Source organism: Rousettus aegyptiacus, unplaced genomic scaffold, assembly GCF_014176215.1.
Source record: "Rousettus aegyptiacus isolate mRouAeg1 unplaced genomic scaffold, mRouAeg1.p scaffold_m13_p_4, whole genome shotgun sequence".
NCBI lineage: Eukaryota > Metazoa > Chordata > Mammalia > Chiroptera > Pteropodidae > Rousettus > Rousettus aegyptiacus.
In genome coordinates this window covers 66,204,882-66,218,959 of record NW_023416307.1, presented here as the reverse complement: position 1 = coordinate 66,218,959, position 14,078 = coordinate 66,204,882, and the positions used below count along the sequence as shown (strand labels likewise).

The 14,078-nt window shown below is 35.5% G+C and overlaps 1 pseudogene; it reads left to right on the top strand.

The window, feature by feature from the left end:
- Positions 1–13,079: 13,079 nt before the first annotated feature.
- LOC118602088 lies at positions 13,080–13,197 on the top strand (annotated as a pseudogene).
- The last annotated feature ends 881 nt before the right edge of the window (positions 13,198–14,078 follow it).

The following is a 14,078-nucleotide window of genomic DNA, read 5'->3' as shown; positions in this document are numbered from 1 at the left end:
AATCTACAAAAACCATCCCGTTCTCTTTTAAATCACTTGATTGTTTCAGGACCCGGTATCTATTAGGCAAATAACTTTATCAGCTAAGACTAGAAACCAAGAATACAAAAATGTTTAACCACCAGTCACTGCTTCTAAATAAGAAGGAATCATAATTATAAACTCAAGTAGTAAAAGCAGCAATTTCTTTAGGCAGAAATCATTATAAGAAACTAAGGAAAGGCACCTAACCCAGCTTGATGAAAAAAAAATGATTACAAAGCCAAGACAAGATAAATAAGATTAACAGTTAATCACAAAAGGATCATTCTAGTCAGAGGACACCTCAAAGCAAGAGCATAAAAGAAGGAAAATAACTCCATGTGCACAGGAATAAGTGAGTTCATTTATGAGAAGCAAAGCAACATAAATAAAAGGCAAAATAACAATTGATGAGTGCATTAAAATAAGGCCTCGGGTGTCTAATTAAAAAACTCAGCTTTTATCTTTTTTTTTTTTTTTTTAATGGGAAACCATTGAAGGATTTTAAGCCAGGGGAGAGTACATAAGATTAGAAGAACAAGAAAAATGATAAAGTAACATTTATATTTTAGAATGTTCACCCTGATGGTCAGATTGATAATAGATTGGAGAGGAATAAGACTAAAGGCTGGGGGGCCAGTTAGGACATGTGTATATGTGATGATGAGGATCTAAAAATGAGATAGTGGTCTTGAAGGTAAAAAATGCAAGTGACGTATTTGAAAAATGTTGAGGAAAATGGTTTCCAATCCTCTCCGCCTCTCAGAATAACGAATTTCTAGGCCCCACTCCCAGAGATTCCGCTTTAATTGATCCAGAATAGTTTTAAAGCTCCCCAGGTGATCCTAATTAGAACTGAGGCTGAGAACCAGATTAGTTCATTTAATTGTCACAAATAATTACAGGAAAAGGAAAAGTGAAGAAAATGGAGGAGCCAAAAATGATGGTCAATATTCTAGCTTTAATAACTTGGTAAAAGACAACCTCGACAACTAACATGGAGAATATCAAATAACAGTATATTTAGGAGAATGGGAGAATTAATTTTGTTTTTAAAATTTTTTTTAAAATGACGACTACTGAGGAAACAAAAGTAAATTTTAGTTACATGGCTGGATAGATATGATCACAGGTTTGGCAACAAGTAAGTCTTGAAAGTTATAATGTCATAAAGAGGGATTATATGGGGTAAGAACAACATTGAGTTGAGAGATAAACCTTGAGGGTCAAATTCAGAGAAAACCAGAGGAAAAAAATAGACCATAAAAGAAACCAGTTGAGTGTGACATACTGGAAACTGGGGGAGTACAGTATTTCCATGGAACTAACTACAGTTTCAAATGTAGGAGAGGGATAAAAAAAAAAAATTGCAAAACATCCATTGGAGTTAACAGCTGAGAGATCATTGTGGCCTTAGTGGGAACAATGTCTGTTGAAGAATGAGTTGAAAAGAATGAGAGATGAGGAACTGAAAAGTAGAGATTAGTCTTTTAAGAAATCTGTATAAAAATGGCAAATAGAATTTAAATAGTATCTAGAGATGAATGCAGAATGTGGTGGAGTTAGGGAGGGCAATATTTTGGAATGTGAGAAATTTAAGCATGAATATATATGTTGGGAGATACATTTTTATAAAAATGTAGCCTATGAGAGTAGAAGAGAAAGGACCTCTGAGAATAAAAAGGGGAGACATAGAAATATACAAATAATAAAATCTATAAAACTATGTATACTTTAATTATAAATTTAATTATAAATTTCTAGAGGTGGTATGAAGTTGACAGTGATCATACTTGAAGGCTTCTACCTTTACTAGATGAAATAGACAAAATTGTCTTCTCGGATTGAAGGAGACTTGAGGAGATTAGTGAAGGTTTTAAGTTGAAGAAAGGGAAAAGGACCATTAAGAGAAAGACTGAGAATCTATTCTGAGAGCACAGCGGAGTTTTGAGACCATGAATTGAATGGTTGATGCCAAGCTGGAAGGATTTATAGATATCTCTAGCAAGATGCTGGATATGTAACACTGTAGCTTCAAAACAGATTTGTGATTTTATTGAACAAGTGTTTCAGAAATACAAAAATAAAAATATTCAAAAGACTTCTGGAGAGAGAGTAGTTCAGATGATTAACTATAGGATCTAAGACAGGTCAAGAAGAAGGAGGATAGTGCATAGAAAAGAGTTGTCTTTTTAATATTGAATGTTAACATGCCTCAGCTTATCAGGAAAGCCATGTTGTAATAATTCAACCCCAGAAGAAATTATTCCAGTTGGTCATGCATGTGTATGTGTGCTTGTGTAAAATTTTACATGGTTGTCTATGGCATTTTATGTCATTAGATATACTCTTATGTACAATCAATGTATAGTCAAATATATTTAAATATTATGTTTCTTTTACAGCAAATTTTCCAGTAACCAAAGTGAAATAGGAAATAATATATTCTCTCATATTAATAAAATATTGATTTAAAATTATTTGTGGAAATATAATTTTCACAAAATAATGAATTAAAAAAACTATTAAATTTATTTTACTATTTGTAAATGTATAAGTTGCCCCAGATTACAAAGAAGGTTAAAATATCTCACATGGTTATTTGCTTTTTATCCATTTGTATATTCTAACTACTAACTAACTTTGTCTGTGTTCTTTCACACTAAGTGAAACAGTAATCATCTAGAAAAACAAATGGCCTTATAAGATGACATACAGAAACATAGGAAACACCAAAGACAACTTCCTAGACTACTACATGCCCTGCTGCATGCCGTTATAATTTTCGTCTATGAGAAAAGGATATATATTCATTAGTGAGATTCATTTCCAATAACTGAGTGCTGCATGCCAAAAAATCATTATAAAGGGGATTAATCAAAGCCAAACTCTCCCATGAATCATCTAAAAAAATTAACAGTATTGTGTCCATCACCAAAACTCTTGTTTCTGTCAGCTGTCACCATCTCTTAATAGACATTTTATCAGACTATTTATGAACTAGATTTCAATATTTTCAATCAGGGGTGAACCAGGGTATGACAGATATCATTTCCATTGGTTTCCTCTTTTAGCACTCCATTCTCACTTTAGTGTTGCCACCTACAAATTCAAATGTGAGCGCGCGCGCGCACACACACACACACACACACACACACACTTCATGTGGCCTATCTGACGAAGCCTGTTTTACTCAACCAGTCTCAAGTTTTTAGGACTCAGATGTCTGTGCTCTTTAATATTGAGTTTGACCCCATTGTACACATTGTATTCAGATTGATTTCATGTTTTGCAGGCAAGCTCCTATTCTCTCTCTCTCTCCCTCACAACCAACCCTCTCTCTCTCTTTCCCTTCTCCTCCACCTCCCAATTGCCTAGTTGAAAAGTTTTGACAAATTTTCTCACATCGTAGGTATATGAGCTCAATGAGTTATCTTTTCCCAAATAGTTATATTTATCCCAGTTTAATAGATGTCTTCATTGGTTAATCTTTATCGAAGTGTCAGGCTTGAGTAGAGTGGATGTTTTTGGTTATGTGCATACCATCACTGCCAAGTCAAACACTTCTCCATTAGGAAGTCACTTGGTAACTTATATACATTACTTTGTTTCCCTTTGTCATGTCTTGTTTTTGTTTTGCCTGTTGACCAGAAGAAAGTGTCTATTTCCAATATTAAAAGGGAAGATCAAGAAGGTTTCATGTTGTTATTTAATCTTTGATATTAATGAAAAAGTAAATATGATTTCGTGACCAACAAGCAGGGATGTGAGGCAGAGACCCAGTCAGGAGATATGTGCAGCTTATATTTTCTGTAGTAATGAAAAGGAATATTCAGATGAACAATAATACTTGCCTAGGAAATATAGATCAAAGGCTTTTCCAGCTACAGTACATCTAAGTATGAAAAAAAAGATGAATTTGAAAATACAAGGCAGCATTTTGCGAGATGTCCTCTGGGAAGGGACTGAGGTAATGAATACAATTGATTTCTTACCCTTCTTCCCCCTACGCCTGCTCTCTAAATGACCTCTTTCAATTTTACATAGTACTCTCACAAGTCACCAGAAGATTGCAGAGAAGACAATTGAAATTGTGAACATTGATTTTTTTTAATTACATAAAAAGATAAATGAAAGGATTGTTTGAGTTGAATGTCAACAGTAGAGAGACCAAGGTACTGCTTCTAAATTTAGTCAATTTTCTAAAGAAGCATTAGAAAAAAATGTTTAAACAATTCCTAAGGGAAATAACCACCTCAGTTCTTCCAAGTTGCTAAATCTCTCGACAGTCTTTATTCCCCTCAGTTACAATTAAGTCTGTGAGAGAAAGAGAGAGAAAGAGGAGAAGGAGGAGGGGGAGGAGGAGGAAGAGGAGGAGGAGGAGGAGGAGGAGGAGGAGGAGAAGGAGGAGGAGGAGAGGGAGGAAAGAAGGAAGGAAGGAAAAACCATTCATATCCTACAAATCTCTTTCCTTTTTTTCATATTCTTCCTTACTTGGTTTTTAAAGCATTAAACAATTCTACTGTTGCATCAGTGTATATAAAGAAAAGCCAGAGAATCTTTGCTCTGGGTCAGGTACAAGGTAATTCTTGCATGAAATTAGCTATTTATTGGCAGAGATAAAAATAACAAACTGAGAGCTACCATGGCTCATCCAGCTTTCAAGCAAGCTTCTTGTCTAAATTCTGATGTGGACAGTGAATCCTCTGCCTCTTAGCCATAATACACCTGATAGAAGCATTCCTCCTACCTCTGGATATTGACAGAGAATTGCTACATGTCTTTATCAGGGTCCAATGTTGTAGGAAACAAATGTTATTGTAGAATTGAGATTGCATATGTACAAGTGTAACAAATGTACCCACTCTCGTGGGGGATGTTAGTAATGTGGGAAGCTATGCATGTGTGAAGGCAGAAGGTATATGGGAAATTTCAATTTTCTCAATTTTGCTATGAACCAAAAACTACTCTAAAAATATAGCCTTAAAAACATGATGCTCGGATATAAATATTGTTACAGATATAGTCTCATTACAGAATATAGTTGGACTTGGTCGTTTTACAGATTGTAAGTTTATTAAGGCAATCTTCCATACCATTAACTGTGGTTAATGTGTTCATTTATTTGTTTACACTCAAGTATGTTTCATTCAAAATGCTACACAGCTATTTTTTTACCTATCTTATTGATTGCATAAACTTTCTCCCCATCTGTCAGTTAAAACATGCGCACACACATGCACACACACCAGAACTCTCTACATGGATGGGTAGGACCATTTACTACACAGCAGGCCAAAATACAAGAAAGTGTTCAAGTATACCATAAAGGACCTCTTATCAGAATCAAAGAAAGAGACTTCAAATCCACTTCAAATAATTTCTCCTACTGATTAAATTCAACATTTATGTAACATAAGACACCAAATGACATTTAGCTAATGCCTGAACTGGATAAGCCTATTAGAAATGCCTCAACATTTTTCTTGAGATGTCATCAAAGGTTAAACTTTAATAAGAAATAGAAATTTAGGAGAGGAAAACATTTTATGATAACTTCATATAATACATAATTAAAGAGATGTGCTGAATCAGGATTTGAGAATATTCTTATTCTGTGTATTTTAGGTTTGTGTTTTTTTCATACACAATGGCTTCTAATATGTAATATTTAACTAGTTAAGGAAGCTTATCACTATGGAAACAAAAACATTTACTTGAAATCTAAAATGGAATGGGTGGGATTTATTCCAAAGAGACCTTAATAATGATTATATCATAAAATCCACATTAAAAATAGAAAGGAGTTAAGCATAGATGTTGAAGCACAATGTGTAAAAATAAGTATTTAATAAATGCCAGCTTGTCCAAAGAGTGGAAAAAAAAAATGAGAAAGGGTGCTGAGAGGAAAGGAAATTGTTTCATATCAGTGTAAATTTAACTAACAACTTACCATGTTAGGTTAAGCAAAGCTGGATGAGATTAGGCCATAAAAAGTACAAATAGAACTTGAATTAATAGTTTGTTGTTGTCTTTTTTTAAAGGATTATTATTAAAATATAGCTAACATACAATACTGTATTCATTTAAGGTATACACCATAGTTATTCAACATGTATATACCTACCTAAAGAAGTGATCACCATGATAAGTGCAGCAACCACCTGACACCATATAACACTATCACAATATTATTGACTATATTCCCTGTGCTGTATGCCATGCCCTCATGACTCGTTCGTTTTACACATGGAAGTTTGAACCTCTTATTCTCTTTCACCTTTCCCCCACTTTTTTGATTTTTCTATCGCAATCGACATTCAATATTATTTTATATTAGTTTCAGGTATACATAATTTACGAAGTGATCCCCTTATTAGCTTAGTACTCACTCGGCACTATACATAATTATTACCATATTATTAACTACATAACCTATGCTTTATTTTACATTCTCATGACTATCTCATAACTAACAATTTGTACTTCTTAATCTCTTCACCTTTTTCACCCTGCCCTAACCCACCTCTTATCTGGCAAATATCAGTTTGTTTCCTGCATCTATGAGTCTGTTGCTGTTTTATTTGTTTATTTTGTTATTTAGATTCCACATATGAGTGAGGTCATAAGATATTTGTCTTTCTCTGTCTGATAGTTCACTTAGCATAATATCTCCCAGGACCATCCATGTTGTTGCAAATGGAAAACACATAGCAGTGAAGTGAATGTGCTATGCAGTAACTAAAATTAACCGTAGAGATTGGTGGTTCTTGGACTTCAATGGAACCCACCCTGTTCATAACCCCAAAACAGAATTATTTATAGTTTTTGATGTAAAGATATTAGAACTAAAGAGACTGTGGTATGTAGAATCAGAATATTAATAGGCCCTGAGGAGGGCACTTACAGATGAAGATTCCAGAGGGTGCTAAAATTTGACTACGTCTGTCCTTAATATAGTCCCAGAAAATAGTAGATTACTTTCTATCTGATAGTAAAAAAAGAAATAGTGTCTGTAATTTCAGAAGAGGGAAAAAAAATCACCAAAATTATGACCACAATATTCACATTTAGATATGACAGTCAGAATTTTTATTCTGATCCCAGTGAAATGTGGAGAGTTAAAAATCCTATTTCATTCCCCACACTATGGAGAGGACCCATACTCTAATTATTTTCACTCACAAAATATATCAATAAAGGTTTACAGAAGTAGAATTTTCAAGAAAACAACTGGATATAAAAGTAATGGTAACATTGATTATATCAATAAATAAATAATATTAATTTATTTTTTTCATAACTTTAAAAGTTTATTTTCAATTTAAGGATACAAGAGGCACTGTACTAAACACTTAGAATGAGAACCAATTTATTAAGCTGGACCTCAAGGGGCAGCAAGGATAAGAAAGATGGTAAATGAGATAGCGCACTTTAAAGACTAGACAAAATATCAAATGAAACCATCAGAACACTGTCCTGAAATATTTACTCGTCCATCAATAAACTATTACAATAAAGGGGTATGGGAGGAGAGTGGTCTTAAATTAAAAAAAAAAAAAATCTCTAAGTTATTCCTTTCACAAAATGTTGACATTTTGAATAGGCCAACAATTTCACTGAAATATTTTTCTCTTGTAACTGAATGTTTTTGAGTAGTAATGGGAAGAAAGGATTTTAAAATCCTTTAATTTGTTGATGATAAATAGCTAAACTGATTGCCTAATTTAAAATCAAGATATGTTATTATCATTAAATACTGGTATTTCAATTTTATTTAATGTACAAATTAAGGTATGCTGGTTTACAAATAAACAAGAAAGAGCAATAACAAAAAAAAGCATCGTACTAGAAATTTTTGGGGTTTCCAGTGGCAAAAACCCAACTCAAACCAGTTCAAGTACAATAATGAGGAAAGGGGGTGCTAGGAGTGGTGTCTTTGGTTCAGGCCCAACTGGGTTTCTAGAGGCTCCAACATCCATGTGTTGGTTCTGTGTCGATCTTATTTGTAAGTAATCTGTCCCCATATGGTAGCAAGTTCTCCACTGGTAGTCCTAAACTTTCTTCATTCTCATGGGTTATTATTCCTGTGAAATGAGTCTCTCTTTCCCAGTAGTATGAGGAAACTCCCAGGGAAGGCTCTGATTACCTTGACTTGTATCATTAATCCTTCCCACAAACAGTTACTAGAGCCAGAATGGGGGGCCTCATTCCAGTCACATAGAGTGAGAGTGGAGCGGGGAGGTCTAGATGCTAACTAGACAAAACGAAGTATCCCCTCAGATATCTCATGATTACAAGAGCTCTCTGTATAAAATGAATAAGGTTGGTGTTTAGTCCTCACTCTACTGATTACTGTATCCTAACTAGTTACCCATGTAATTAAGCTTCAGTTACTTCTAAAGTGGAAACATAAATAGCTGGTCTCACATGATGATGGAATATTCTGTTTACCATATGAGAATTCTGAAACAACCATTTTCCCAGTTTTATTTCTACTTTACCAGAAACTCCTTGTCTTCTGTTGCATCCCTCTCTTGTAATAATATCTAAATGTGGAACTGACTAGCTCTCCACCCTATATATAACTTCTGTTCTTCTCCGTCTACAACATCTCTTTGAATGAACTTGTCCACTCTAATGGCCTTAAATACAATCTACATATTCATTCTAAACGCCTATCTCCAACTCTGACTTCTCCCTGTTAATATCAGACTCAAACATCCAAATATCTATTCAATATTTCCACATGAATGTTTAAGAGACTCGAAACAGAAATTTTGATATTATAGACTCTCAAACTCACTTCCTCCCTTGTGCCCCCCATAGTGGTAAATAGCATTGTGACTCATGCAAATCCTTAAGAGAAAAAATCCAGATACTATTCTTAATGCTGTTTTTCCTTCATTCTTCAAATCCACACTATTGACAAGTCATATAAATTCTACTTTCAAAACTTATCCCAAATTCATCCTCTATCTCTACCATAGAGAACCGGCCCAAGAAACCATTGTCTCTGTGTTTGACTCTGAATATCCTAATTGACCTCCCCTGCCTTTCTATATTCTATTCTCAGCAGAACAGCCAGAGTATCCTGTTAAAATGTAACTTAGCTCTCATCACACAAAACTCTCACATTTCACTCAGCTTCCCATCTTACTTAGAGTAAAAGCCTTTATCTCTAGTATTCCCTACAAGGCCCTACTTTATCTGGCCCTCATTATCTTTCAGATTTCATCTCTGATCATTCCCATCCCTCACCTACACTAGCTCACTCTTACAATATGAGTTTTATTCTAGTCTCTTCTTAACTACTTTTCCCCCTCATCTTTTCTAGGCTGATTCCTTTTAGTCAGCTGTCAGTTTAAATTTCATTTGTGCAGAATGTTGTTGTTTAAAAAGAACTCCTCTGTTATTTCTCTATTATTCACTTAATACTCTGTACTACAAGTATGTGGGAGTTTTTCCCCACGTCAAACAATTCTCCAACTGTGATGGACACCCATAGATGTATCCCATAATTCAACTCAATTCAGACACTATATACCTAGAGTTGGCATAAGATCCCACAGGTTAGAGGCTCAGTCCCATAAGGTCACCCCAGCCTACCTCCTGCTTTAGACACTAATCACAAGTCTAGGTTATTACCTGTGCTTTTGACTGACTGACTAGAAATCAGAGGTTCCCACAACCCTCTCCTCTGGTTCAATTAATTTGTTAGAGCAGCTCACAGAACTCAGGAAAATAGTTTACTTACTAGCTTACCTGTTTATTATTACAAAAGATAGTAAAGGATATGAACAAATAGTCAGATGATGAGATACATAGGGCAAGGTCTGGGAAGACCCTGAACACAGCTCTGTTCCTGTGGAGTTGTGAGTGTGTCATACTTGTTTGCAAACCCGGAGCTCTTTGAACTTCCTTTTTGGGTTTTTAATGGAAATTTTAATACATATAGGCATGGTTGATTAAATCATTGGCTATTGATGATTAAGTCATTCACTTTCCCTTACCTCCCCATCTTGGATGAGAGGGTATGGGATAGAGCTAAAAGTTCCAACCCTCTAATCACCTAGTTGATTCCAACCTTCTAATCACTAAAATGTTTCCAACCCTGTAATTATTTTGTTGGTCCCTGGCAATCAGCCCCCATTCTTAAGAGCTTTCCAAAAGTCTCTTTATTAACATAAATATAGTGTGGTTCAAAGGGTCGTATGACAAAAGGCACCTTTATTCCTTTATTGCTCTTATCACTTAGGAATTCCAAGAGTTTTGGGAGCTGTGTGCCAGGAAAGGGCAGAGACCAGATATGTATTTATCATAAATTTCAATATCACATGTGTTCTCCAATTCTCAATTAAAAATGACCACCCAATTTCACTCTATTACAGGAGTCTGCAATTTTTTTTTTCCCTGTAGGCCCAGGGAAATATTTTAGGTTTTGCTGGCCATATGTTCTCTGTTACAACTAATTGGTGTTGCAGCAGAAAAGCAGCCACAGACAATTTGTAAATATATGAATGTGGCTGTGTTCCAATAAAACTTTATTTGCAAAAACAGGCCAACACAGTTTGCCAATGCCTGCTCAATTACATCAAACTGTTTTGATGCTCTGTTTAATAGCATCTTATTTGTGCACTATGTTTTTCCTCATTTGAATTAAAGTCTGAGAACAGCAGCGACCTTGCTTATTTCACTCCTTGTTTTCTTCCTAACACCTAATGACTGCAGCATAGAGGTAAATACTTATTGAATGAATAAATGAAGAAATGAAACTAGTATGTAAAATTCAAAACACTACAAAAAAATTTTAAATGCCACCTCAGAGTGTTTACCTAATTTTTTATTAATATAAAAAAGATTAGGAAATTATTACTCCAAACAGATGATTTTACTATTTAAAAGTTTCTATTTAAATTTTAGGTACACCACATGACAAAAACAAAAACAAAAACTAGGAAAATTTAAATGATGTTTCCACAGTATGTATTTTACAAATTCTATTCATTTTTACTTTATATTGATGCGCTTCTTGTAGGCCAGTGGCTCTCAACCTGGGTGATTTTGCCCCCAAGGGGACTTTCGCAATGTCTGGAGATATTTTTGATTATCAGAACTTTGAGGATGGGTACCATGGACATCTAGAGGATAGAAGCCAAGAATGTTGCTCAATAACCTACAATGCATGAGACAAACCCCCACAACAATGAATGACCTGGTCCAAAATGCAATAGTGCTGAGGTTAAGAAACCCTACCTTAGACATATTTCCCACAAAAATAGGTCTTTGTTTTAGGGAAATTCTTATGAAATTTCAGGGTGCTACCTAAATCTGTAGACTAGTTTTGAAAACTTGTGAGGAAGCAGATTCTATTTCTTAAAAGCTGGCATTTTTTTATGAGATGCAAAGCAATTCCGAGGGTACATTTCACTTGAGGAAAAAAAGACAAACCTCATTGTCACACTTGTATTCTATAAACATTCAGCTAATCTGATAACCTCCTGAGAGGAGTCAGACTTCAGACTGCCTGCATATGGAGTCACACAGTTAAATGCCTACCACGATATTCATGATATTCATTGGCCAAATGACAACAATGACAGTAAATTTGGGCTGACGTCCTACGGCAGCAACAAAACAGGAAAGGAAGGAAGGAGCATTCCAAGGGCAAGAACAATACAGCAAGTATCCTTTTATAGTTTTCATGTAAGCCCGTGACTTTGTTGTTACATGCTGATACCGTCCATTGTTAAGTGAAACTGGCCTAATGCCACATTTCAACAAGTGAAATTCAGACAAACAATGCCTGTAGTTTCTTGACACTTAATGCTAGTGATAATTTTCCACTTCTAATTTGTTTAGATCTCAGTAGAATACAGCAAGAATCTGTTGGTCTTAATTCACACCTGTCATTGAGGAATATAAAGACTAACTTTCATAAACATTTACTCATACTTACCTAACATAACAGGGGAGTAGGTGCGTGTGTGTATGTGCAAGCGCGTGTGTGCATGTGTGTGTGTGTGTGTGTGTGTGTTGGAGTGCTGGAGTGATGAGGAAAGGATATCTAGAAGACAGCCAAAGGCAATGTTTGTACCTTTTGATGCTGTTTATATCATTAAATAAATAACAGGGATTATACATGAATAATGTGGGTAATTATGTCTTCATGAAACTCTATGGCTTCATGAAACTCACTGTTCAGATTCTACTCCTATAGCTGTGCATATCTCTTCCCTGCCACCTTCCCAGGGATTTCTTCTCCCTGATTTCTTATGTGCACATTTCTTAAAGTTCTGTCTTTGGTCTCCCTCATCTCATTCTGTATTTTATTTTAGGATTTCATCTACTCTAATGGCTTCAACTATTGCTTCCCTGCCAGTGACTTTCAAGTCTTTACCTCTATTTTTCACCCACCTCAGAAACATCTATTTAGTTTTAATAGCTACAGATATATCTATTTGAAAATCCTCTTGGTGCCTTAAATTGCTTATGTCCAAAACTCAGCTCATATTTTCCTTCTCTTATGTGGACCTTTTCCACTGATCCCTATCTCATCCATCCCATTGAATAATTCAAAAATATAGAAGTCATCCTGACGCTTCCTTCTCCCTAATGCACAATTTCCAATCCATCATAAAGTTTTACTCTTTTTATCTCTGAACTATTTTTTAAATGTGTTCACTTCTCCCATCTAGCTACCACCACACTAGTCTGTGTTACCACCTCATACTCTGATTATGGCACTTTCATACTTAAACATTTGCAATGCCATCCTATTGGTTTCAGGGTTAAAGACCCTTTAACATAACCTACAAGGATCCATATGGTTTAGCTCTTTCTTGACCTCTTGCCCAAGATCACGTTTCCCCTTCTCTCTCTGTCTCTACTTCAATGACAAGGACGTTTTTCCATTTCTTACACATGCCATCCTCCTCTCCTCAAAGAATTATAGCAGTGGTGGCAGCTGTTTCTCTCTCTCTCTCTCTCTCTCTCTCTCTCACACACACACACACACACACACACACACACACACACACACAGCTTTAGAAAGCTCTTTCTATGACAATGCCACCCTGAGCAACCCAATCCAGTCTGATCTCGGAAGCTAAGCAGGGTTGGGCATGGTTAGTACTTGGATGGGAGACCACCTAGGAAGACCAGGTGCTGTAAACATAAAATAAGGGATTGTAAAATGGCAAAGTCCTTGCAATCAAGGGTTGCAAGGTCAAACAAGGGCTGTCTTGCCTAAAAATAAATAAATAAATAAAACAGAAAGCTTTTCGCTGCCCTGTTCATCTATTTGACTACCACCACCTATTCTTTAGATTTCAGATTAAGGGTCATTTTAGTGGAAGAAGCGCTCCTCTACAAGCCTGGAAAGAAGTCTGTTTATTGTAGCCTCAAGTGTAGCTCGGTATCTCCCCTTCACAGTGCTTGTCACATTTGTTACACTTTTAAGTTTATGTATGTTTGTATTATCATACAGTCCAGCTGTCTTCCTCAATAGACTCTAATCTGTCTCTGCTCAGCATTTTGTCTCTAGCACTAAGCTTGGTTTCTGGCACATTAACAAGATATCACAAATGTTTGTTAAAACTATAAATATAAATTCCTCATTTTTACACATGAATTCACCCCCAAATGCTTATACTTCTGAGTTCTCTAATTCTGTTGGTGTTGCCATCATCTCATACCCCAGGTCCAAAAGTTCATATTTCTTTGGCTTCTCTTTCTTTCTTCCTATCAATATCTAATCGTTTGCCAGGTAGCATTGATTCAACCTCCAGGGCACACTTCACATGAACCTTTTCAATGCCATTACTGCTCTTTCGTGGGTTGAGTCCACCCCAGCCTGTGTCTAGGCTATTGCAAAATCACCCAGTTAGATTCCACATCTAACTTTTTCTTGCCTCAATCTTCTTGTCTTCCAAAAAACTCTGTTCACATTGCTTCTATAATAAAAATGATTTTAGAATTCCCAATTGTTTATTCAGTATAGTATCCAGCATGCACATAACTCTAAATATTCTCTTTTTCACATGTTATGTCCCAAC